Raw genomic sequence first — 24,386 nt, 5'->3', positions numbered from 1 at the left:
TGGTTTTGGATGCTCTGCCCACCATTGGGAGTTTTTGATAAAATAGGCGTGGGCGTTCAGTTTTGGGTTCTTCTTGCCTCTGTTCCTTTTGGGGTGTTGCCATTAAACACCTCGGAACTGCAGGCAGAGAACCCCTCTCGCCTCGCTGTCTCCAGCTGATGCACAGACCGTGGGTGTGAGCGGCTGTTCGCAGCCACTGCGAAGGTGGGATCGGGGGCACGCGTGGGCGCTGGCAGAGCGCCGCCTGAGCGGTGCATGAGGGACCCAGCAGGGACAAACGCTCCATCGACCCACCGAAGCTCTCACTTAATTAGAATTCTACTTCAATACAAACTGTATTATTTACTATAGCCATTACCTTTCTAGTGTTGTGAACACTTGAAAATCCTCACCCTCCCAATGCAACCTCTTATTACTGGGGTTATGTAGTAGGTAGAAATGCTTCCATGTGTTATGGAAGCTGTACAGATACAGGATGACACAACTTCATAAAGTATAATATAAGAACTATATAGAAAAGGAGAATGAAAAATCAGGAAAGGGATTCAATTACAATAGCTATATAGATGAGGTGTCGCAGAGAACTAGTTGTATTTATTTGCATGTTTGTTTGATGTTGCTGTACCGTATCTTTACTTCAGTACAGCCAACCTCTCCTCTGCTATACTCCTTCATACAAAATAAACAATCCATTTAGAATTATCTGAAAGCTATTGCTGATAATTATTTGAAAGAGTGCTGCTATTATAGGAAGGGCTCTCCTTCAGGGAGGATAATGCTTTACCAGTATAGATAATTGCACACTAACATAATAGGTGGGGATGTGCTTTGGTGCAGTTTAGTTTTGTAGTTAAGCTGTATATCAATGGAAAATATCACAATTCACTTCCCTCTTGTGAGTAATGCAGTTTCTTTTAGATGAGGTAATTGAAAACCAAAACAAAACAACAAAATGACTGGATCTAGTCCTTTATGGGTTTGCAATGAATAAATTTTAAAAGATGATACAGGACACACAAGAAATATTTCATGAAGCCTAAACTGAGCAAACAGAATGAAAAGATGAAAAGCAGAGCTTACTAGACTTTGCCATTATGTCAGAATTCATAAGACAGCTAAAATATCACATGGAGCACACCTGGGGAGCTATATTTTGCACCCTGGTGAAAAGTATTATAGAAAAAAAGGAAATAATGCTTTTCTTTTGAGGGTATGAAAAACCAAAGAAGCAGGAGATTTGGCAATTCTGGCACTGAAACCATCTTTCCATATCACAAATGGGGCCTCAGAGAAATAATATACAAAGAAAGTCCCATAACCACATGTCAAGTTGTGTGTAAATATCCCATTTTTTTGTGAGAAAACTAAGAAATAAACCTGTGGGTTCACTAGAAGTTTTGACCAATTATTGAGATTATGTACATACATATTTTTGATTTAACACAATAGCAGATACACTGGCAATTCATAGCTCCAGTGTTCCTGGAAGAGTGGTTGGAGACATCCAGAGTTTGACCCTCTCATCAAACTTTCTTCACAAACCTCTTTCAAAAATACAAATATCAATAGAATTTATGGAGAACAAAAGTATTTGGAAACAAAATTTTCATAGCTTTCCAAATGTCTCAAAAATTTTCAGTCAAATTTTCAATTCTGGAATTACATTCTATAAAATTTGGATTTTTAGTAGTTTCATAGGATTTCTTTAACTCATTTCTTTTTTGTAGGTGAAGCAAGATACTTTTAAAAGCCAAATATCTGACATAGTGTATGTTACACCTTTTAAACAGGAAGAACTCAGCTTACATTAGTCATCCAAATCTAGAACTCGTGTCACAGTCTGGTGCTAGACTAAGAGGGAGAGAAGAAATGTGATTAAATTAAGGGGTCTCCGCCACACATATTTGCTGACCGAGAGAAACTGTGTACTACTGCCTTCTGGGTCAAATTAATTTTAGATATATATAGGTGCAACTTATCTGATTTACATAGCACGTATGTTGTCAAACCTGCAGTAAGTCCCTCTGTCTTTATCATATGAGTTACTCTCATTTCTGTTCATGTAAATGATTGAAACATCATTTAAATTTATTACCTTTGAACTCCATTTGATTTCCAAGGCAAGGAAGGCTAGAAAATTAATTATCTCTTTCAAATTATTTTTTTTTTTCCTTTACTGATTTCTGAGGCATCAGAATGAAACAATCGGTCTATTGAAAATCTGTAATACTGGAAAGTGAATTTTTCAACCAGTCATTGAGCTCCAAAGTCTAGATTTAGTCAAATAATTGTCTTGTTTCAGAGGGAAAATATGTCTGAGGAAAGGGCTAAGGACTGTCTCATCTGTCTTCTCAAAAAGTATATCTAAGATAAGAACTGTGTTACCTTGGACACAAATGGACACAATGGACACAAATGTCAGTGTGATCATTTGCACCATGATATCAAAAATAAATGGGGAACATAGCTTTTAGATGGAAGTAGTTGAACCTTCTCAGCTCTTGCATGCTGCAGTGCAGTGATCTTGTGGGGTTTAATGAAAAATCAGTGCAAGTGAAACCAGGTATCATTTTCCCAACATTTAGTCAGCTCACAACCCATGTCATTGCCCAACTTTGAGTTAAGAGTGTCATAAAAGAGGTGTTTATCTGTGGTCATGACTTAATACTGTGCACAGTACATATTGAGACTATCCGCTAACATCTCTGCTGTTAAAAATAATCACCAAAGTTTCAGAGACATGGAGACGTAGTGAAAGAAAATGATCCTGACCATTGGAACAGCCAGTTACATGAATTGAGCATATGCAGTACAAATCACACAATCACAGAACCACGGAAGATGCTGAGTTGGAAGGGACCCACAAGGATCACTGAGTCCAGCTCCTGGCCCACAGGACCATCCCCAAGAGTCACACCATGGGTCTGAGACCCATCAAATGCCAGCAGCTAGCAAAACAAACAGGGAATCTAAAGGTCTCAGGTTTTTGTGTTTTATATATATGTGTACATATCAAAACACAGAGAATGATAAAAAGGCAAAAGAATTAGTAGTTATCAAATGAAATTACTTTTTCTTTTGCATTTGTTAGATAAAAAGTGACCAGAGGTAAGCTAAAAAGTCTCCATTATTGTAAAAACCAAGATCAGAATTATTTTCTTTGTGTAGCATAGTTTAACATATACATTTTTCTATAACAGATATGTAACAATTTTAAGAAAGATCAAAAAATATATGAATTAGGTTAAGTACAATATAAGCATAAATTTTGAGGTGCAACCAGTGCATAAGGAATGAAAAGACTGAAATAGTTGTTTAATAATGAACTGGCTCATGAAATGTAATGGATAACTAATAAACAGTACAAAAGGTAGAATTATCCATATGAAATTCTGTAAGCCTATTTTCACATCATAGCCATAGTAAGAAAACCACAATTTTTTAAGTAATATTTATAAGCAGAATGTTACGGATTAAAAAGGAATATCAATTCATCAACAAAATAATGCAGAATATAATATTTTATCCATATTGTTTCTTCAAATATTAGAGATTTCAGATAATATTCCATTATGGGTAAAGAGGAATATAAAATTCTACATTTATAGTTCAATCTAAACACCAAAATTAAGTACTGAAACTGACCCTCTCTATCAAACTTAATGTTCCTGATAACATCTTAATTTGGACACTGAACTCTCCAAACTCAGTCTTTTAATCAGGATTCTAGCAAGATATCTCAATAAAGATATCATCAAATTCCCACAATTCTTAACTACTTGGATAAGAATCAGAGGCAAAAGCTTTTTTTGAAGAGTTATGCATTGAAACTGTTATATTCTTAATTTCCAGGAAAGCCTGACTATAAACTTATTTAGGTTCACTACATTAGCTAGAAGTGCCATATCTTATTATCTGCATTGTCTTTCATCTTTAACACATAATTAATTGTATGTATTGAGGATGCCTCCTCTAGCAAAAATTTTCTTTGTATGATTCTTGCCCTCATTAGAAATAACTTTCTCTATATTTATATTTTTTATTATTTTTACTTCCAACTGTTTTTACAGTTGCATCAATGGTCTTCGAAGTTTGTGGTGGGTTAGTTTTTTTGATGATTTGTTTTATTAGTAGTGTTTTGGGGGAAGAGAGTAGTGGGTTTTGTTGGGGTTTTGATTTTCTTTATTTTAATAAGTAGTTGAATAAATTAGTTGGCTTATGCATTCAGCAGTTAACTATCAAGATGTTTATCTATCTAAAATGATGTCAGCAATTCAATGTGTAATACAAAGATCTGACCTATAATATCTGCTCACTTGTGCAATCATATATATGCACATATACAAACACACCCCCCCATATATAAATTCACGTATATGCTCAGCTGTGGGAACTAAGATTTTGTCTGATTAGGGAGTGAAGACACAAGGAATAGTAAAAAGACAAAAGAGCAAACAAAAGGAAGTCACTACATTTCGACAAATGCATGCAAGTTTGTAATGAGAAAGAAGGTTATCCAATTAATTGAGAAGTGACAATTTCCAGCCAGGTTACTAGGGTTTGAGGCATCTGGAATATACAAAGCAGTCAAATTTGATTCTCCAGGTAAGGATGGGTTACTTATCAGATGCTGCCAAAAGAAGGTGGAAGTCTCCTGGGGACTGGGAGACCCTTATTCCAGATAGGGTTGCCAGATCTCAGCATAGGGCTGGAACTTGGGCTGTGCTGTTGCTTGTGTCAAGGTTTCTAAGGAAATCCTAGCAAAACGACAAAAGTCCTTAGCAGGTAACTGGTAGCTATGGCAACCAGTTGCAGTGAGATCTAATTGCTAGATAGTAGGAATGAGTGACTTTTGGTTTTTTTGTTCAGAGATGAAAACTAGAATCTAAAGATATTGTAGTCATTTACACCTGGCAAGGGGAGCATAGAAAGCTGCTAACTCAACATGGCAATACTTGATGCCCATTTCATACAGGTGTTAGCAAATGACAGGACTTGGGGAAATGTCATGAAGCTGAGTCAGGGGAGGTTTAGGTTGGATATCAGGAAAAAGTTTTTCACCCAGAAGGTGGTTGAGCATTGGAACAGGTTCCACAGCGATGTGGTCACAGCTCCAAGCCTGACAGAGCTCAAGAAGCATTTGGACAATGCTCTCAGGCACAGGGTGTGACTCTGGGGGTATCCTGTGCGGGGCCAGTTGGCCTCAATATTCATTGTGGGTCCCTTCCAACTCAGCATATTCTATGACTCCATGATTTTGTGATAACCTGCAACACAAGAAAATGGAAGAATCAACCCCCAGACTGTTAGAATAACATTTTCTCTGCCTTACTTAAGGAGTAATCTTTTCTTCAATATAATCAGGCTGCTACCTAGTATTGAGAGCAATGTCATTTCTTACAGAGAATGTTGCCATGGAAAAGTTTGTCACATTCAAAAAGGTACATGCACACACTGAGCATTGTGTCCAGGTGGTACAGGCTGAAAGAAAACATTGGATTAATCTACTCATTCAGGATAGAAATCATAAAATACCAGCTGAGACTGTATACAAGAATTCATTTTCCAAATGTCCACAATCTAAAATATGCTAATATGCCTTTTGAATTGCCTGGAGCTGTGAACACCCTTCAGTTTTGATCTGGAGGTAGGTCTTTTCATTACTTAGATAGGTTTGATGCCACGATACTACTGACGACTGTGTCTGCACTGTTTGAGGTAAATTTTTTTAATGGTTTTTGATTTGGTTTTCTTGTTATGTTTATTTCTCATATTTCTGCTTCTACTGGTAATAATTTTCAGATTGCAGTATGATGTCAAATACTTTGTTTTGTAAGCAGTGGTGCCAAAAGTGAGCAGAATGATTTCTGTAGCTACTGAAGTTCAGCAAACATACTGTTAAAAATTACTTTTGTTCACTTAAAAAAAAAAAAAGATATATTGGGAGTCTGCACAGGAATAATAAAATACTCTGAAAGTTATTGGTATATTTTCTGTAGTATGCTTATCCCTGGAGTTGTTGAAAAGGCAACAAATCTGAATCAGTTTTCTTTTCCAAGAAGTAGAAAATTATTTATACCTCAGAGGCAACAGATGCATCAGGTAGTAGAGTTAAAATTAACACTTTGAATATTAAAAACAAATTAAAAATCTCAAGCAATTCAGTAGGGAAATCTGACCATATGGAATGATTTTTTTTCATTTCATGAAAACTGCAAAATTAAGAAATGGGCTTGAGTGAGAGAGAGCATTCAGGTGGCTTATAGCTGGCTCCAGTATGAACCCAGTGTGAAAACATATTTAAGAAAGGGCAAAAAATACTGGATGGACAGAAGGGAAGAGAACAAAGAGAGTGAGAAGCAGCAAGAGCAACAAACACCAAGATCATAATACGAGGATGAAGTGGTCCATGATGCTGGAGCAGATATCCACTGCAGCTTGTGATCAAAGGAACTGTCATCTTGAAAAGTGTAAGAGGAAATTAGCAACTGAGAGAAACTACTATGTACTGACCATAACACTCCACAACCCACTGCATTGGTAGGAGAGACTGAAATAAGGGACTGACTTTGAACCTGGGAGGGGTGAAGGAAAGATATTGTATGTCTGTGTTTTTGTTTCCCACTAAAAGCTTTCTGCTTATCTCTGTATCTTCATCTAGAAAAGAACCTAAATGGAAGGTCTCTTGTATTTTACTTACATTCTTTTAGCTTTGGCCAAAAGCTTTGGGATCCTAAGTTCTTAAATAGAAGTAACTTGGCAAAAACTTGTGTGCCTTTGATTTTTTTTTCTTCCTGAATTACCAAGATAAAAACTACTGAAATCAGCATATCTTCAATTCTCCCCCAGCTGTCTTATGGGAGTCTTCCAGAGTTCTGTGGGAAGACAGGCTCTGGAAATATGACCTACCCACATCTGAATTTTCCACGATCCACAAGACTTAATACATTGAAGAATAGAGCAGCATAAAGAGAGTTCTGTAAGAGAAAAGTTTGGGGAGCTATTCATAGTACCAAACTATGTCCCCTATATTAGGGACAGAAGTCAGTTGGCCAGTCTCCCCACATCCCTTTTATATGTACAGTTGCTACCTTCTCTCCAGATCAGAGACCTAACATACGTGAATTGAATTGTTTTCTTAAAGTTTGTCTTTCTCCACCAACTGCAGAAGCCCATGGAATCTATTTCATAACATAGGTAACTAAAATTTAAAGTTTTTCAGAATGAATACCTTTCATTTTTCATTCAATTTTAACCATGTGGGGGGAAAACATGCCCTATGATGTATGATATTTAAACAACATTGAATTGTGAGTGTCTTGCTTCTTTGCATTACACTGAAATTTATTGCAAGAGGACTACCTGCTTATTCAACATGATGAATCCCAATGAGTGGATCAGAATTATTAAAAACTAATATCTTCCTCAGGTTTTGTACCCTAGATATCATAAGAAATAATATGTAACCCTTTTTTCTGGATGCCAAGGTGATTAATGATTTTATTTCTGGGGTGAATATTATAGATGAACAACACTGCAATCTTTAGATAAAATGGGAAAATATAGAAGATGATTAAAGAGTTTAATTTACTAGGTATGTTGTAATTGTGTTATGTTAAAATACAGAGAATTACAAGAAAATTTTCATTTTCATCATTAATAATAGTTTTGCTCCAGCACATTTACATTAGAAAAACTATCTTTGAAAACAGACACAAGAAAGGCTTATTTAATATTTTCCCTTTCTATATCTGCCTGTCTTTATATCTGAAATCAAGATCTCTCTCCATTTTTTTTCTTTTCCAATGAATTATAATTTCAGTTTCATATTGGAAAGCTGCCAGTGAGCATTAACTTCTACGTGCATGTTTCATCCTGCTATTTTATACAGTTTGTTGTTTTAGTTAAAATCAACGGTGGCCAAGAAGAAGGTTTATTCAGTATTAGACAAGAAAAGAGATCTAACAAGGTCACACAGGTTCTAATGCAGCAGCCACTGAACACAAAACCCAAACTATTTGTAGCTTACGTGGGAGCAGAAACTGCTTCTGATTTTTCATAAAACATGGCCCATGCATATAGATGATCCCCACTTTTTACTTTTTTTATGTGTATTTTAATAAGTATTCAAAAACTCTCACCCTTCCCAAATAATGTGTTTTTCAAAATATAAATATATAAATGAACTAGACACATACTTCCTTATGATATATCAGGAGCTTACTATTTTATTGTCTTCACACCATGACTATAAGAGAGCACTGTTGCTATAGGCCATAGAATTCCCTTTTTTTAATGCATACTATGCTGTCAGGTTTTAAGTACAGTATGAGTCTTGGCTTCAAAGCATGAAAGATGATAGAAAGGTGGTGACAACAGAGAAATTAAAGTCTGGAGTGTTTGATAATACATGTTTGATAAAATTGCATTATATAGAAGTGATTTTTTATTATCTTTATTCAAACTGGCTGATCTCTACAAAAATAACCTTATTTCAAAAATATCATGGCAAGCAGTCAGAAGGTGTTTGATGTTTTCTGGTACTAGGATTAGCCCAAATAAAATGGGGGTTTTGAATAATTGCCATAAACGCAGCGTTGTTTCTTTTCCACTTTGCAAATTTTCATGAAGGTTGACACTGTTTAATTTGCACCTTCACTGCTAAAGAGTAACATTTCATTACACACATAAAAGCCTAGTTTTTATGGAAAGAGTACCATGCTACTTATAGTGAGACTCTACTTGTTTGCCATCTGGCCCTCTATTCACTGGACGCAATTATAGATACCTTGGCTGAACATTGTCACATGTATTTGCAAAGGTAAAAAAAAGAGGAAAGCTAAGGTATTTCTTATCTGATTGGATCCATGCACCCACAGAATATGTCAGAAATTTAACAAAATAATAGTGCATGCTATTATTATGGGAACACAGTAAAATAGGTTAATTTCAATGGGGGATTTTTTCTGCATGATCACAATTTAGGATTTGACATTGCTGTTTTGAACGTGATATTAAGTGAAAGTTTTTTTCAACTTTATCTGTTGCTGCTACACAAGTATAACCTGGAATTTTTTCTGTCACGCTCACACTGAGTCCAAAATCATTCTAAGTGTGGTCTAAATGGTTAGTCTCTTACTAAAGAAAACTTGCAGAGATAGGTCCAGATAGCCATCTCAAAGCACAGGAAGTAAAAAATCCAACACAGTATTTGTGCCTTACCTTAATGACACAAAACCCCCTGAGGTTTCTTCTATTTGTAAGCAGTATATTCTGCAAGATCTAGTCCTCTTGATCTTGATTTACCTTGATCAGGATCCTAAATTAATAGCAGCAGATGAAGCAGGAGCATGTCACAGAAACATGTCCTACAGTAAGGAGTGCTAATAAAGCATACCAGTCTTTAATTGTAATAATAAATAAATCTGTTTCAGTGTAAAAAGAACGGGAACAATACAGACCGTTTTGGATGCAGAAAAACTCCTTGTTCTTGTACCAGTTTTGGAAGTAAATAGAGAATATTACAGTTTATACCTAGCATATGATAAGAAGGACAGATTTTTAAGTGTCCCTCTTGAACAATAAAAAATAAATTAAAATAAACCCATAAAACTTTCCAAAGTCATGAAAAAGTTTGAAAACAGCTTCTTTATTCAGCAGCCAGAGCAGGAATTTTTTTAGAGATGACAGAACTTTCTCACCAGAAACTACATATTAGTGGGTGTAATAATGGCATTCTAGATTAAAAATTAAATAATTAATAGCATATTGAAATTATATTAAAAATTTTATGGATATAACCAAAAAATTGTCTTATTTATCAGGTCATTGATGGTTGTATACACTGATGAACTGCATCATTATTATGATGAGGGTTATAGAATTTTCTAAATAGGTAATTAAAAGAAAATCTCATTACGCTGGAAGTTCCTCTGTCTTTTTATAACAGGAAGTTCTACTTTTGTCATTATTTTGCTTCATTAATTCCACATACTGCTGACATCTAGTGACCAAATAATCCCGTCTGCTTTGATACTTCTCTGTTATCAACAAATACGTATTTGAAAATTACACAAAGCTGTTTAGCTGTTTCAAGATATTTCTATCCATACAAATATCAGTTCTTTATATTTTGTTAACTTAATGAAAAAAACCTGTGTTGTATAGATAGAAGACTTGAACTGAAAACAAACCCTCTTTTCCACTCTACAGAGTAAATAGAAACAAAAACAAAAACTAGCTTTGAAAGGCTTAATTTATGTGTATCGTAATTTCACCTCAGCTGTGTAGGCTTTTATGTTGACTGTTTGGAATTTAAGTTTTATTTTTGGATATTACATTAATGTTGAGCTGTTGGAAAGGAGGGATAGATTATGAAGGATGAAGCCTAAACAAAGTTTTCCTAAGCTTTGATGTAAAAGAACCAATTCGTGTTCTGCTGAGCACAAATTAAAGACAGTACTCTAAAGGCTAAAGTGTTTATGAAGGGTCAAAATTCTGCATTCTTTTGCATGTGGAATCAGGCTCCCCCTGGTAAAATTACTTCTGAAGTCACTTTTCTGAGTAGAAGAGCCAAATTTGTGACACAGTTCAACTGATGGAGCTAACCTAACTCTCAGTTCCAAGTGGTGTAGACTTCAATGTATTGTGTCAGGCAGGTAGAAAACGCCAAAAAGTTCTCTGAAGTTTTTTGAAAATCTAGTAAGATTCATTGCTGAAATGGCTGGTGGATCAGCCCATTGTAGCAAAAAAGAGTTCAGAAACAGATCTGATAAAACAGGTATGTTAGTCATACTAGTCATTCTTATTTCAGGCTTTAGATAATCCAAGGATTAAATAGTTAATAACTTTTAGTTGTGGTATTGTCATGATTTGTTTCAATAAAAACTACTTTGAGTTTCTTATTTTGAAATGCTTGACAACTTGGGAGCCAGCAGCTGTCTTCTCAGCATTGATAGCAACGTAACTTTTACAATGCTGTTGAAGGAGTGTCGTAAATGCCCACATTTTCATAGAGTAGCAAAAGAGCAACTGTTTTCTTAACTTCACCTCTGGAAGTCTTTTATGGAAAGACTTCAAGAGTGATGGAGCTAATAAAGAAAGATATATCACCAGTTATGTGACTGTAGATTACTCTTAGGCCATTTAATATCTTAAAACACTGATTTAGGAGATGTATGCTAAAATCTGCTACCTCATTGCTTTCTATGCATTCTACACTGTATCTGTCTACATTGGATGAAAATTACAAAAAATTATGTTGGATGTAGAAATGGGATCTTGAACAATGAGAATTACACTGTCACTAAATACAGAGCTCCAGAGTCACTTTCCTTTGTGCCCCATGAATCTTGCAGCTGGGCAGGTGAACACACTTTACAAGAAAGGCGAGAATACAGAGTTCAACTCTGGTTTGTATGGTTTGAGAATAGTATTTGTATCCATTGTGGTTAAGAAGAAAAAAGACTAGAATTTTCCTTTCTCTGGATGAGACGTTTAGTTTGCAAGTTGGTGTAAAAGGGGAACATAGTTCAGGAGCATTTAGTTTTGTTTAAATATCAAGACTACCTAAGTGGAGCTCAGAATTTTGAAGCTAACTGTTAGTGAAAATCCTGGTTCTGCTTCCTCTGTTAACAGAGGTATCATCTCAAAAGCATTATTCTCAGATTTGTTTATCAGATACTGTTTTCTACTTATCATTTATTGCTGGGAAGCTTGCAGTTCTCTATTCAGCCTATAAATCTTTTTATTCCATCTGTGAAATGCATAATTCTTATGCTCACAGTTTAGGCCCAAATGCAATAAAGTTAAGCACTGCAGTGTCTCTGTCCCTTCCACATCTACTTAATTAATCCCATGTATCCATGTCTTAATTTGAAACTGTCATTATCCTGTGAGTCAGTGAAGTGAGGAATTGATAAAAAGCAATGTTTATTGCAAAATGATTGCTTATATCAAAATAAACCCTATTTTTATGTCACTAAGTGATAACAGTGATATTCTATAAAGTCCAGTAATCATAAAGCCAAGGAAGGAAACTCTTGCCATGAAAAGAACAGGGATGAATCTCTGTTGCACCATGTGGTTTTACACATATTTGTATAGAGAACCAGACCTAAGCATGTTTTCTTTTAAACATTCTGAGTATCAGTACAGGAAACGGGTGATGAGGGGAGAGGGTACCATGGAAGTGGGGCAGCACTGTTCTGAGCCAACTTCCTGCTCCACTTGGGATTCGTGCTCAGTTCCATCCCCCCCAACTCACTTCCTGAAGAAGGACTGGCTGTGCACATGTAAACAAAACAGAGCAAAAAATCTAGTTTTCATAGGAGGCATGCACCAGGCGAACTATGAAAGGTTAAAGATCAAGCTCTCTCTCTTTTTTTCTTCTCTTTCTCTTCTGTTCTCTCTGTTTATCCCAGCTCCAGACCAGGACCAGAATGGGATCGAAGGACTAGTGATATTTCTTGTCCTCTCTCTTTTCTGTCTTGTTTTCTTCCCTTGCTGTGTCTGGGCAAAGTGTGTCTATCTTGCTCTACCCCATATTGAACTTTGTTGTGGGAGGGGGAGATTGTGGAGGGGTATTGGGGCTTGTTAGCCAGCACCTTTGAATAGTGTTGTTGTGGCTTGTGAGCCACCACTTTGGTGGAAGTGTTTTGGAAGAATATTTTCCTATATTTTTTTTATACCAAAATATTATCTTGCTATATACTTTAATGGTGTAGATCACTAAGGGCTTGACTCTGCGAAGTACTACAAAAATGGTTTAACAATAAATCTAATAATACCCCTACCTCATTATAGCTGTGATGCTTGTTAAACTTCAGTGTAACTGAAGTTAGTATTGAATTAGTACCTACCAACCCTGCTGGTAGTAATGCTCACAACATTCTTGTCACAGGGCTATATTAAAAAACAAATTTTAGAGCCATTGCCTGCAAGTTTTAGGGGTTTTTGCTTAATAAAATGGGAAAAGTAAAAAAAAGGAAAAATGAAATAGAATTGTAGCAATGATAATATGATTTATTTGTGATGATTCTTCTTGTATTTGATAATGATATTAGCATTGCAAGAAGTTTTGTCAGCTCTATAAATGGACTTTCATTCTTAATTACTATTTTCAGTGATTTTTGGGGGGGGTTTGATGGTAATTTTAAGCCACAGCTGCTGTTTTCATTTTGATTTGTTTACTTTCCATAAAGCAATTTGTATCACAGAAATGAATGTCATTGAAGTGAGCCTCTTTTGTGTAATATGTGAATATAACTCCTGTCTTAGGGTTTTCATTTTGATTAACACTTTTTTTTTATAATTCCTTGTTTGCAGAATATTAGTCTTTAAGTTTTAGTTTATGCATGTTTATTTTCTTAAGAAATAATGCAAATAGTTTGTGCTGTTTTTAAAATATGCCAATACATTTTTAAAAGGATGAATCAAAGGTCCTGCAACTGGAGAGGAAGATACCTTTGCAACCGTGGAAGATGGGGATTCACTAAGCATCTTGTCAGGCAGTGAGATGAAACCAGTGTGCTCGGGCATAGCAGAAGCCAAGCCAGTAGCTCAACAGAACTGATTGTTAAGGAGTTGCAGTGATGGACTGCTCCATGAAGGAAGGGCAAGCTGGGAACTGAGGGTTGCAGAGGAGTGGGAAAGGGCACTGACCTCACTGACAATGAGTCAGGAAGTTGAGTCAGTAAGTCAGGATCAGGATAGCTGGGAAGACAATGTTTGGATGGTCAACCAATAAATTCTGTGATCACATAGCAAATGCATGGTAGTGGGGCAGGTCCAAAGTCAATCCAGGAAGCAAGTCTGTGGCTGAGGTGGGATCAAGGCAGCATGACAGGAACAGATCTGGCTGCTACACAATTGCAATGTTGCGTACTCATGAGACCTCTAGTGAGAAGGAACTTCTTGGGAGGACGTCTTCCTTTCTTCGCAGCAGCTGTTAACAGTGGGACTCAGACAACCAATCTCCTAGAAGAGTGAATGTGCGTCCAGTCATGGCAATCATTGTTCTCCTTTGCTCTGTATTTTTTTAGACTAATCTAAAATACCCTATCCAGATTTAGGGCTCCTCCAATATAAGAAAGACATTAATAAACTGGTATTTGATCAGTGGAGGACTACCAGGATGGTCAGGGAGATGGAGTTCTCGCTCTGTTAGAAGAGTCAGAGGGAGTTTGCTTGTTCAGCTTGGACAAGAGACAGTTTTGTCGAGCAGCTAATAGCAGCCTCCCAATGCCTACAAGGGGGTCATCAATACAGAGCCAGTTGAGCAAGAGAGGTCCAAAGTGAGCCTAACAGAAGGTTTTTTCTTCCACCATGAAGGCATTGAGCAGTGAAACAGGTTGCTAAGTGAGACTGTGACATCTTTATTCCCAGAGGTTTTCAAGACCATATTGGCTAAAGCCCTGAGCAGCCTAGCAGTACCTTGCATCTGACCCAGCTGTGACAGACCTTCTGAAGTCCTTTCCAGCCTGAGCTGTCTTATAGTGCTAGAGTTCTACAATGTGTCATTACTTCATTAATGCTTTCTTATTTATTTCTGTTTATAGATTTTAATTTTTCTTAGTATTACATTTATATTTGAGAAGGGAAAATGGGAAAGGCCAATGAAAAAAATTATTTCAAGATCAAAAAAGAGGCAATGAAGTCTAATAAAGATCTAAGGAACATCTTCAGAAATTAATTAAAATTTACTTATTCTTGCTACTGGTAAGTAAAAGCAGGAGTGTGTTATTAAAAAATACTTTCTTCAAAGGACAATTTAAACCAAATGCAATTCTAACTGGCAGTAAAACTGCCAAAATGTTTGGTATTTTTTCTCTGTTACTCAAATGAATAGGTTAAATAGATACATAAACCAGGAATAAATTGTTCAGATTAAAAAATTCTACAATAATTCAGTGAAGAAAAGGAACTATAAGGTCATCAGAAAGTCTTCAAATTGAACTATAAGTGTAGAACTACAAAGTAAGGGGAGGGAGGGGAAGTGAGGTTCATTTTACCATCCCAGCACCTGTGAAATTAATGTTTCTATTTGTAGGGAAATGTGTGAACCAGCATGAGCTAATAGCATCTAATTTTTCAAGAACTAGTCATACTGAATTCCTTTTTCTATCAGTTTTTTTGTTTGGGTAGTTGTGTGAGGACCGTCGCCTGATCATTCCCTGTCGCAACATTTAGTTACACATTGCAGACTGTTTTTCAAATTTACCAATTCTATTTCTTTTGGATAAAACTAAATCAAAATCCTGCATTTAATTCCTAATGGGCACTCAATCCCCTGGATTACAACCAGTCCAAAGTCAACCCTTATGAAATGCATACAGCAGAAAAATAGATCTCAGTACCAACTTTCACCTGTCAGTATCTTCTTATTGGTCTGCACTATTTACTGACCTGGAAATAGCAGCTACTTCCAGAAATTAAAACACCTCTAATAAAAGAAAAATAAAAATTGAAGATTGAAAACCAGATAATAGCTCATCAGTGTGAAATCTTACACCTACATTTTGTGTCACCGATATTTTAAAAGGCTGGGTAAAACAAACCATCTGTAGTTTGGTTTATTTAGGGTTGCAGCGTTTTGTTTGGTTAGTTGGGTTTTTTTCCCACAACTTGGGGTTTTAGTCCTTTAATTGAAGTCAAATCTAAATGAAACCTGGCTCCATATCTTTTTTATAGTGTCAAGACAGTAAAGGTATAGCTTTATCCTTTAAAAGGAGGAGCTTAACTCATCTCTCCATGGTTCCATCAATTCAGAAAAAGAAAAACTTGGCAATAAGTTAGGTCTCAGCTTTTAAGGATTCACAGATAGAATATTTCTGAAGTAGCAACAAATGAATAGTTGTCTTTGATAGCTCTTTTATGCTAGGTACAGATAAATTAACTGCAAAGGCAACTCAATTTTCTTTATCATCAATTTGGCATTGTTTAGCAGATGTTTTCTGGAAATTTTAGTAATCTTTTTAATTTGTCTCTGTGTAATGTGCAGCAAATATCCTTGGTTAATAGTCTGATTATTAAATTTAATTCCTTTTCAATAGCAGTTTTCATTATTGCTTTGAAACCTAATAACAAAGCTATAAAGAATCCTGCTTTCACTCTGGTTTTAAAGCCACAATTATTTTACAACAGACATATGCTAAACCAGCCATTTATATGAAACAGTCTGTGACAGCCTGATGCCAATAGATAGAATAATAGATGAGGGAATCTTTAGTGATGAGTATTTATCCAAAGAATCAGATGTATATTTTGACTTGATATTTTTCAGTCTTACACCGTCTACCTTCTCTGCCATTTACATTAATCTCCTTTCACCCTCTACATTTCCAAACATGATTTTCAGACTTATTTCTCTTCCACTCCCAATGTAAGTGTATCTAATTTTAAATTATGTCTGTGGCTAAAATATGAATGTCCTCTCTGCACGTTCATTTTCTGTTTCTCCTATTTCAATGTAAGGTCAGTATATATGATATATATTTGCTTATAATTTATTATTTGTTTTAAACCATACCTACAAAAGACTAGACACTGCAAGAATTATATAATTATTCTTGTAAGGAAGACCTCTTAAAGCTGAAGAAGTTTACAGTCCAGACTCTGTAAAGTATAATACACAGGTTCAGTCTTTGCCTGCTTGACATACTATTCTTCTCTACATTTGGAATATGTATAAATTTTTTCCACTGCATAGCTCTTACTACCGCTGAGATTTTTTGTAAACATGCCAAGACCACCTGCAAGACTTCAATAAGAATATGACACATAGGAAAGATGAGATAAGAAGACATTTAACACTAACTGGAATCCTGGATGGATACTACATCAGAGTTGAATTAATGAACAAAGAGGTCCAACTTCAAGAATTAAATTAATTAGAGGTTGAAAAAATGCAGTGGATTTGGTAAGTCGGAAATGTAATGCCAGCCTTGCTAAAACATAGATGAAGAAAAAGTCATAAATTCTTTGGAAAGTGTGCCAGAAACAGAACTATATCCTAAAGAAAAAAAAAAAATCAGCGCATGCTTACATGTTTTGCTGGAGTGAAACCTCTATCTCTAGTACTTGAACTTATCAGAAACATAGACATTATTATTGATTTCTATTATTTTTAATCTAGTGTCTAAATCTATTTATAGAACTTGTACAATGGAAGGGAGTATTAACAGAGGTAAATTACTCAGGAAGATCTGTCTGAACACAAGCAAATTAACAGAAAAATAATGGAGTTTCAGTATGAACAGGGGCTATTACACATGGACGGGAGACTTAAAAGACTTAAAGCAGAGACACATTCAATATGTACATGGAAGCACAGTAAATGTGTAATGTCAAATAAAGCAATAATTAATACTTTATATTGTTATCTATTATGAAATAAGTCAACATATATTTCAATTATAAAATAGCTCAGAGTTCATTAGTATATATAAAACAATAGTAATATATGTATTTCAAATTATATTGCAAAATACTGCTTTCCTATTATTGTGATTTTCTCCCATCCTGTGGCTTCATTAGGCGTTTGGAGTCAGATTCTTCGCCATCCAATATCTGTGCTGGGCGGGGTCTGAATTTTTTCAGTCTGCATATAGGCTTTTCAGAACAAAAGTCTCAATTCCCATGGAAAGGCAAAAGCTCTTACTTCACCCTTTACTGCAAGCACATTACTTTTAAATTTCCAAGTGTTCCTGTATTGCTGGAGGAGAGTGAGATGGGATCCTACAGTCAGGTGTAATAAGGGAGTGTTAAACCACATAGCATAGAAGACAATCACCTCCTTCGGGAAGATAGTCAGAGGGGAGGGATGGTGCTGTGAAAGAACACAAGTTTTATCCCTGTGTAGGACAATTGTCTTTAAAGATTTCACATTGACTTTGTTCCATTTCATAGTAAGATGTCCAAGTATGCTTTGAAGTTTTATATTCCTTGTGTGAAGGCATACTCCAAACCATATTATAAAGCTATTTTCTAAATAAATATTTGAAGCTTCTATACAAAATGCAGTAACATCAGGACAGGTGAATGAGAATCTTCTGAATTGTGCATTTACAGTTTCTTAGAAAATATCATCACTGCTGGTAAAGTTAATGTAAGATGCTCATACTCACCTGACTAGAGAAGTCAAGAAAAATTCAGGACTTGATTCCATAACCTAAAGATTAATCCTGAACACCAGCAATATGGAAAAGTTATTCTCCATTTCTTACAATTTACATTTAGTATAAAGCAAACCCTCTATTTTAGTTATGTAAAAGTATTTTATTATACAATAATTTATAAAATACTGTATTTATTTAACTACCTACATTTTAGTATAACTTCCCAACCATTAGTCTTTAGCAGAAAAGTGTAATTGTCCCAGGAGACAAATATCTTGGAATATCCTTGATGCAGAAGGCTGCATGCAGACTGCTTACAGAAATTGTCTCCCAAGCAGTCACCTTTCCAAACCAAGGAGGTTTGTAGCTGGCATATTCTGAAAGTGTGCAAGGACTGTATGAACAACCCAGGTTGTTCATACAGCAGCCCTCCCTGCACTTACAGTCTTGAAACAAAGGACCTGTGCTGCTGCATGGAGGTGGCTCTTTCTTCCCCCTCTAAGTATAACCTTCCAATAAAGAACAATTTGAATCCACTTCTTTGACAAAAACTTTCAGCATTTCTTTTCTGTTCTCCAACACCTCAGAGGAATTCAGTAGAATAATAATAATAATAATAATAATAATAATAATTTAAAAAAATAATACTTTAGTGTGAAATTCCGTTTTCTTAATCCTGAGGCAAGTAATATATTTTTTTGCAACACAGTTAATTTATTGTACATTATCAAATGCTGCCCCAAAGGAGGCAAATTTCTCTCATTGAATATTGTCAAGTTGCCATGTGGGCTGCAGCTCCATGTGGGCCCAGGGCCAGGAGTGGCAGGGACTCCCCAGGCTGGCAGCAGGACAAGGTATGGCATCCAAGAGCAGGGCAACCAGGGGTGCCAGGGCAGCCCCTTCCCTGGGCATTGGGCACTTTCCATTGGATGGGGATTGGTCAAGGCCAGGTTGGGATGTGGACTTGGATGTGGGCCCATCTTGGCAGGCCCTGCTGCAGTTCCACTGGGAAGGGGCTGACCCCAGGGGCTGGCATGGGGCAAGGCTATGCTCAGGGCAAGGCTATGCTCAGGGCCCTGATAAATGTATTTAATTTGTCTTCAGAAGAGTGGTGTGTGGGGAGAATCCAATCACATAACCTCACAACTGTAATTCAGGTACACAGGGGAGCAGAGAAAAGATAACAGGCAAGTATAATCTTACCATATTCTAACTTTAAAGTGCATTGACTGTTTGATGTTCTTTTAATATATTTTCTGTGCATAATTTGTATCAATTGAAAATAGGTCAAATGAATTACTCAAATATCAATAAAAAAATCAGAAATACGTAATACTTAGAATGATTATAAAAAATATAAAATTCTGAGAATTAAGCTATTGCATACAAATAATGGCTTCCTGTTTGGGAAACTGAGAGCAATTAGACAGTGGAAAAGTATTTATAATGCATTTTTCCTGAGATTGAAAGTATTAACACAATGACATTGACATTGTAGTTTAGTTACACACTGCAGATCAGAATGGATGAACTGCTATATCTGCTTTTCAAGCGTTAGAGGTAACATTTAATTCTTCTGGACCTTTTCAAAACCCTGCAATGGGTGTCTCATTGAACAGCCTGGGAGATTTCTTAGAATTTTTTATAGGACTATTCTCACATGTTTAAAGGAATATTTGCATATATGTAACAAAGAGGATATATGCAGCTAATGGTTCACACCAAAACTAGGCTGACATACACAAAGTCTCAGCATGGAACAAATCCTGTGGATACTTCACTACTTCCTGACACCTGTCTCTTGTAGGACCAACAGACAGTCTTGTGCTTACACCTGCTTCCTGTATCAGGTGCCTGAGTTACAATCATAGTCATAGCAACTGAGGCAGTAGACTCCAGACAGGATCACTTGATTAGATCTCTCTCAAGAGAAACCGAGAGTTTTTAGACAACTGAGCATGATAGCATACTATTATCTCTCTTTTATGAGTGATGGTAAAGGTGTGAAGTATTTGTATCATTGCCTATTTAATCTGTTATTTATAAGTATTTAAATGATGCTCTTACTCAGTGAGTTAGAACAATTGCTTTTGGTTTTTTTTTTCTCTTGGGATCAATGTCATATCACCATGATGTCTATTGACAATGTATCTACAACTCCTGAGAATTTTCTAGGCATGCTGGTGAAAACAGTGGAGATGCTCTTATCTGAAGCACCTACAATTTCTCAGAACTTTTACTGCTATTATTAATGTTCTTAAACAGAAGTTAAAAGACAATAGAACTAACCTCTGATTAGGATACTCTGACCTCTTCCCTTCTTAGTGTTCTGTCCTCTTAAGATTAAAAAACGGTTCTGTAATCAGCCATATTGACATTACTGTACCTATGCATGGATTTATACTGGGAAATTTCCAGTTTTCCTTGTACCACAACTGGAGTTGAGATATGTCTCCTAGTTCTCTTAAGCCTTAAGCATCTGATTATTTTACAGTTAAGTCTTGCACAACTTCTTGACAATGCCATGATTTTTAACTGTACTTAGCTGTGATTCAGGAGTTGCAACTATTCTTATGTTTTCTTAATATGTAGTCTTTTAGAAGTTAAAGAGACAAGCATAAAATTAAAATAACATCTTAAACTTCAACAAGAGTAAACAGACTACCAATAAGTGTTGAAAAAACAGTTGGCTCCAAGAAAATATATCAAGCACAAACAGTGAAAAGGAAAAATAATTGCAACAGGAATGTATCCATCACAATCAGTGAAAAAGAAAATAATCACAGACTTCTATATAACACACTAACTTGTTAGGCTAACTAATGTGAAATGCAATTTATATTCTACAGTTTCAGAAATTGCTCACAAAAGAATCTGACATATTATTTTTTTGTTTTACAGCTAATACTACAAAAAACTCCTCAAAACATCAAAACCAATCAACTAAACCAACAAAAAAATATAAATAAAACAACAACAAAAAACCAAAACCAAACAAACAAACAAAACCCGAAAACAAACAACAAAAAAACCACCTAAAACTGGTGCAACTTCTATTGCTGTTCATTATAGCATGAATATATATGGCAGAAAATTGAGTGCGTGGGCAGGTATGCACACAAATGCATTCAGGAATTTAAGGCTTTCTCAGCATTATTTTGTACTTGAAGTAGTACCCCTTAAAAATTTATTTTCTTTCACTTATTTTTCGTTTCTCAAGTTCATATAAACAAATATGCTCAAGTATGTTTTTTTTTAATATTATTTTACTGCTTTGACTGTCCTTGTAGTTTAGGAATCTTTTTCTCCTATTATAGATTTCTTGAATGTCCTTTGGGCAGTAAGGTATTTTGACATGGTATGTAATTTTTTCTTTTTCCCTGCTACTCCTTATCTTCTGCAGAGGAAATTGATTTGGTTTTTCTTTCTATCATTCAATTAAATGATTGTTTTTCTCTGGAGATAGATTATTATGCTTTTGGTGACTTTATTTTTGTGGCTGGAGCATATTATTTGGCTGAGATTTTACTAAGGCGCTTTTTGTGTTGAATCTTAAGCCATCAGCATGAATACGTTAAAGCAGAAGAATAAAATGAAGATAGTATTTTAAAAATAATAAATAACATAAGTAGTCTTCCCAGAAATATTATTATCCTCGCAGGGCATATAATCTAGTGCCATATTTACTTACTGGAATTCTATTTTCCTCTTTCTCTGATAATCATGGTACAGTTGCTTCAGCAGAATTTCTTGGAAGAAAACAGAAAATTTCAGCTGTTTTTGATTGGCTTCAAACTCTCCTGCACTTGCTTCTAAAGCCAAAATTAGTATTTAATTTACTATAGAATATCACAGAAATAATTTACACTTATATCATTACCTAAATTTCAGGTCATAGGTATTACTTAGCATTGGCACAGTACATATTAAAATACTCAGTCTCTTTGGATAATTGTGCAAAATAGTGGTGGAAAAAGGGACATAGCATAATCTTTTTTCTTTTTCATCCCACACGTCTATAATAGTATTTGAATGTACTCCTTTGAAATTTTTCCTGAGGACTGAATTATGCCAAAGAGTTTGCTGGGGGTAAGCATGTAGGTGGCAAAACCATACAATAGGATTCAATGAAACAACAGTAGTCAAACTGCTCAGTAGAACCAGCAGGAATACTCTCTGTCAAAATGCACCCTTCCGAGGCCTGAAGAGTAAACTGAACCAATGGATGATTCCGGATTTACAGATGAAGTGACAGACTGTGTAAGTAGCTGTGGATGGCTCTCTGCCAGGAACACAGCACCACCACATGAATTAAACAAAACAAAACTACTAATGCTCAAGACCGGGCTGTGGTGATGGAAAGGTTGTGTTAATACTTGAGCCACGAGTGGAGTGGTGATGGCGGAAACATTATATACTGATTACTGTATTGGTGTTATTTTCCTAATCAATGGCCTATTGCCTTTTTCTGAGGTGTTTCTCACCAAGAAATGAAAATACATGGCATGAATGGAAAAGTGATAGTTCTACTGGAAAGCCCATCAGCCTGAGGCCAGGTTTTTCAATCTGTTCAACAGAGAGCATTATATACTGTGCTGACCTCTGCTGCATGTGATGGGGATGGAGGAGGGCAGGAAATTGACAGGCAAAGAAAGCAAAATCTGTAAAGCACAGTGATAATTTTATTCCTAACAGAGGTCAAAACTCTTGGACTTTTGTCTACACGGCTACCTATGATCACAAACACTGTTCTCATTTCCCTGTTCAAAATAATATTGTTGGAAAAGTCAGCATAAATGAGAGAAGGAAAAGCCATCCAGAGCATCAAGCTTCTCCGTATTGAGCAGCTATTGAAGTAGTTTCAAGGATGCTCAGGTGGACATTAGAGGCCAAAAAATTACATTGCAGCTGGTCCGTGGGGCCCAAGATTACCCTGGCAAGGATCACGGAACATGTTTCTGGGCACTAGGGACACAGTTTTAGAGATGACTTTCTGAAAAAAAAAAAAAAGAAAGAAAAAAAGCGAGACTGGATAAGTGCTGAAGACATTTTTTTTTTCCATTGCAAAGGTCAAATACCTTTTGCTTTGCTGTTAGCATTGTTTCTTAGGACTATGAAAAGATAGGGATAAATTAGAGAGATGATGAAAGACGTGGGCTGGGACAGCTGGGAACTAAATCCCAGGAGAGGTAATGTATCACAGTCCTTTGTGATGCAGAGGGCATCTTTCTTGCAACCCTTTTATGTTTCTATCATTTTAGGAGAGGAAAGTCAGTAAATTACAGGATTGGAACTTTTAAAGAAACAGTGGAACCTAATGTGATATGTTCTCTACCTTAGCGATCTACTGGAAATCTGTTCTCTCTTTTCAGGAGCGATATCCTTGAATATTAGTCATAACTAGAGGGCCTCAGAAATGCGTAAGGCTGAATGGTCCTAGCAAATCTTTTCACTTGGGTTAGCTTCTCTAGTTAGAGCATCAAGGGTCCCTCAAGAGCAAATCAAACGAAAAAAAACACAAACCCAATAAATTCACTCTTAAAAGTCTCTGTAACAGAGACCTTTAAGAGAACTGTATGGATGCAGCCTCAGTCCTCAGTGTTTTCCTTATGCATCCTGTTCCAATTTGAGCAGCAAAGTGTGTTCCACACATCTATACTAATCAGGGAAGCTTTTTGGAAAGGACTAGGGGAAAGTTTCTTCATGTAACCGTGACTTCCATATTGTAATTTTTGTCCATGGTTTCCAACTAATTAACATAATTATTCATCATAAAGGGAAAAGTTAACTATGTGTCTGCTTCTCCGTTTAAAAATATTTGGAGGTGATGAGATTTCTTTCAAAAGATCCTTTGTCATTTTACTTGAAGAAAACTTTAAGGATTTTTTTTCCTTTTGAAAGTACATTCTACCCCATTGACTAGAGGTTTATGAAACCTGCAATAAACAGAGTTGCACTTCAATATCATGTAAAGATGCATTTTGTAGGACTCATTTTTTTGGTATGTTTTGTTAAGAATGTGAATTCAAAAAAAAAAGTGTAGTGAGAAAGGATAAAGAAATATGGAAAATCCCAGTTTCCTGCACATGCTCGACTGGACTGTTAAATAAAGTACAAATAATTTAATTATTTTTCATGCTCCTCTGACTGGTTAGGAACTCGTGTACCTTATGTGATGTGTAACTAACTACTTTGCAGATGTGCAAAGTGATTTCCATGTGCATCCTCAAAGCTTCAGATTAATAAGGGAAAAGGAAAAATAAAAAAAGA

General features: G+C 35.8%; 1 long non-coding RNA gene across 1 annotated transcript in view; it reads left to right on the top strand.

The window, feature by feature from the left end:
• The first annotated feature begins 1,744 nt into the window (after positions 1-1,744).
• LOC116446057 overlaps positions 1,745-24,386 on the top strand; it is a 145,562-nt gene continuing 122,920 nt past the window's right edge. Inside the window, exon 1 of the long non-coding RNA XR_004241020.1 lies at positions 1,745-5,647. This is a non-coding gene — a long non-coding RNA (uncharacterized LOC116446057). The remainder of the gene's footprint in view (positions 5,648-24,386) is intronic.

This window comes from Corvus moneduloides, chromosome 6 (genome assembly GCF_009650955.1).
Source record: "Corvus moneduloides isolate bCorMon1 chromosome 6, bCorMon1.pri, whole genome shotgun sequence".
NCBI lineage: Eukaryota > Metazoa > Chordata > Aves > Passeriformes > Corvidae > Corvus > Corvus moneduloides.
Note: the sequence above shows the minus strand (reverse complement) of the source record. Positions and strands in the feature narration are given on the sequence as shown.